A 3880-nucleotide genomic window follows, 5' to 3' on the forward strand; every position below is an offset into this window, starting at 1 on the left:
TCTAAAATTCAAGGTTTTGAAAACCGGACCGGTCATTGAACCGTTCTAATCACTGATTTACTGGTTTATTGGTCCAACCGGTCCAACCAGTGGTTCAATCGAAAAAATCGTTTTAGAATAAAATAATAAATAAATTATAAATAAACATTCTAAAATATAATTATAGTATAATATAAATCTTAAAATATTTTCGAAATTTAAAACACTACATAAAATATCATCAACCTAATCTATATGATCTTATCAAAATACAAACTCAAAAACTAAATAGTAAAAAAACATATCTAAATATTAAATCCCAACATCATGATTTATCAATCATCAAAATCCACAAGAACTTGTTGCAAATTTGCTTCGGTGGATTAGGATTAGGATTAACAGCATCATTCGAAATTAATAAAAGTTTTATTAATCTCTATTTGATTAATACTATTATCCAGAACTGAAATTAATAAAAGTTTTATTAATTAAAACAAAATTAAAGACCAGCCACAGCACAATAAAAAATCAAAAAATTATCAACATGACCATATCTAAATTCTGCCACCAACATTCAGCAACAAACAAAGCCAGCAAAACCAGCAATAATTAGGAGCCAGCAACTACAAATCAAAGCAAAACCAGTAACTACAAAACAAAGAAGTATCCATAACCAGATACAAAATTAAAGACTAGCCATAGCAGATTGAAAAATCAAAAAATTATCAAGATGAGCATATCTAAATTCTGCCACCAACATTCAGCAACAAACAAAGAAATAAAAACAGCAGGACATTCAGCAGCAAAAACACCATTACCAACAGCATTCAGCATTCAGCAACAAAAATTATCATTCAGCAACAAATAGGGCATTCAACAACAAAAATTAGCATTCAACAACAAAGTGTGATCTTATCAAAATACAATCTCAAAAGTTAAATAGTAAAAAGAAATATCTAAATATTAAAAACCAACATGAAGATTTATCAATCATCAAAATCCATAAATTAGAACCTTGTGACTGACTATTATTCGAACTAGGTGGATTAGGATTAGCAGAATCATTTGAATTAGGAGGATTGGCAGACAAATTATTACTCAAAAAGGCATTATAAGCAACTGCTTCTTGATTAATACTTTCATCCATAACTAAATTCAATAAATCATAATCCAAATTAAAAACAGCAACAGAACGGCTAGAAATCCAATAATCATCCATAAGACCATAGAACAGAATCAGTAACAAATCCATTACTCAATTTCAGAAACAAATCCATTACTCAATTTTAGAATCAGTAACAAAAGAACATATTAGAACAGAATTGCTGGTTTAGGGAACTCACGGCGGGGACAACAGAGAGCAGTTCGACGAGTGGAGCACGCGGGTTGGTCGCAGAGTTTGAAGCAGAGCAACGTGGCTTCCAGACGAACGCGAACGGTGAACGACGAGCGAACGCGAACGGCGAAGAACGCGAACGTGAACGGCAAACAAACGGCGATGGAAGCGTGGCTGAGCAGACAAAGACGACGGACGCCGAGCTCGAGGAAGCAACCGCGATCGGTGACAGCGAACAGGGGTTGAAGACTTCGAGCACGAGGGAAGCTAGATGACGGATGGCGAGCTTTGAGTGCGACGGACGGCAGCAGTATGCCCCTCCTTGTGGCGGTGGTGTAGGCTTACAGTGCTAGAGTTTTGTGGTTAGGTTTGTGATTTCTCTGACTGAAAGAAAGAAAGCGAGAACGGGAGAAAAGAAACGAAGGAGCTTCCCTTTTTGTGTAAACCGGCCGGGTTTCGGTTCGGTCTGACCGGCCGGTTCTCGTCCGATTCAACGATTTTTAGCCGGTTTTCTGATTGTCGGTTTTATATGCCTGACCGGACCGTTAATACTGCCGGTTCGTAGTTAAACCGGTCCGATCGGCCGGTCCGGTCCGGTTTTCAGGACATTGCTAAAATTTGACCTCCGACTTAATTTAGCCCTTGAATTACCAATTGACTCAAATTGTATCCTAAAATTTTAAGATGTGCCTCAAGTTGGCCCTTTCGTTTATTTTCGTCACCGAAAAACTGACGTGATACATATAATTGACACCTGACAGCCTCAACGGTTGTCTGACGTGGCGAAATTTTTGTATATATCAATTTAGCCTCCGATAATTTGGAAAAAAAAAATCCCTGCATAAGTCTTCTCGTCAGGCTTCACCTCTTCCTTCATCATTTGCAGAAACAAACTTAAAATATGACAATTAAATTTCTCCACAATAAATCTATGAATAATCTTATTCCAACAAGATAGAGGTCTAACACGCATATCTTCAAAAACCTTGACTGCACCTTTTAAATCACTAAATTTAATATACAAATTGATTAGCCCATCACACAACTCCTGTTCTGAATAAAAACTCATCTTTAGAATCTTCCCGTGAAGATTCAAACCATTAGAAAATGATCCATAATTAATACATCCTTCTAACAACCACATAAAGTTTATCATAGCCATTCACATAGCTTACTGCAGTGTTGTTGAAGGCAGCTAAACTCACTGCTCCGCTTAATAGCTAGAAACTTAAAAGACATCAACTTTTTAACATAAAAGAGCATGATTATAACCAAGTGCAGAATTTTTTGGTTGAAATAGCATTACCTTACAGTTCTTTGAAATTGGGTTGGGGCAAAATTGATGCATACATTTTCTCGAAAAAGAATAGGATTTGGGGCATGTGAAGAAGAACCCACGGTGAGAGACGGGGGAAAGATGAGAAGAACCCTATCTTTAATTATTCTGGGACCCAAATTTGCTTCTTTTTTTTAAGGAAAATTTTGGTAATCGGCAATTCTTTTTGGTAATCGTCGACGCTATGCGCACATGGTGTTACTGTAAACCAAGTTGAAAATTTTTCACACTTGTTTACCTAGCACTACGCAGATCAGGGTGACTCAAAGCATCCTAGCACGAGCATCGGAAGATTCAGAGGAGGAGTGGAGGTAGACAGCCAACCTGAGCACCGCGACCACGACAGCGAAAAAGAACCAGAATACACAGAGCCAGAGCAGAGGCAGATGCTGACCCACAATCGTGATAGCGACGATGACTCAGAGGCCGAACCAAGGGATGGCGAAGGCAAATGGAATAAGGAAGCACGAGAAGAGGTAGAAGACGATGGCACAAAAATAAGGGGCGGGCAGATCCAGATGACATGATAGGAGGCCGAAAACAGGGGTCAAAAGCCATGATGAGACGCCGGCAACAAAATTACTGGCTTGTGTGTGGCAGTCAGTGTATGAGTGTGTTGGCTATTGTGACCGGGTTGTATGAGTGTGAGACAAGAGAGTTGAGAGACTGAGGTGACATTGTGGAAAGCCTGAAGCTTAGCTGCTGGAGCTACCTGAGGCTTGGTTGCTGCTCCCTAACTCACCAGAAACTACTATGATTTGGGAGAAATGGGAGATTGTTAGGATGTTTTTTTTTTAAATTATTAGGGACTAAATTGATGCATACAAAAATTTTTCCACGTCAGACAACTTTTGAGGTTGTCAGGTGTCAACTACATGTGACATGTCAGATTTTCGGTAACGGAAATAGATGGAAGGGCCAACTTGAGTCACGTCTTAAAATTTTAAAATACAATTTGAGTCAATTAGTAATTTAAGGGCTAAATTAAGTCGGGATCAAATTTTAGGAGCCATTTTGAGTATTAACTCGTATGCATGTGGTTGAAGTTTTTAAAAATTTATTCAGATAGGTTGAGATATTTATATTGTTTTATACGTTGTCAATTGTATTTGTTAATTTAGCAATAACATTAGTTAATACTGTTTTAGTATTGTGTCTCTGATAATATTGTGAAGTGGATTTTTAGGGTTATTCAAATAAAGATAGTTAAAATATAAATACTTTATAAT

The 3880-nt window shown here is 37.5% G+C and overlaps 1 protein-coding gene across 1 annotated transcript in view; it reads right to left on the bottom strand.

The window, feature by feature from the left end:
- Positions 1 to 3880, bottom strand: part of LOC107618909 (peroxidase 47) — a 10142-nt gene that overhangs the window by 2957 nt on the left and 3305 nt on the right. The window lies entirely within an intron of this gene.

This window comes from Arachis ipaensis, chromosome B09 (genome assembly GCF_000816755.2).
Source record: "Arachis ipaensis cultivar K30076 chromosome B09, Araip1.1, whole genome shotgun sequence".
Classification (NCBI taxonomy): Eukaryota; Viridiplantae; Streptophyta; class Magnoliopsida; order Fabales; family Fabaceae; genus Arachis; species Arachis ipaensis.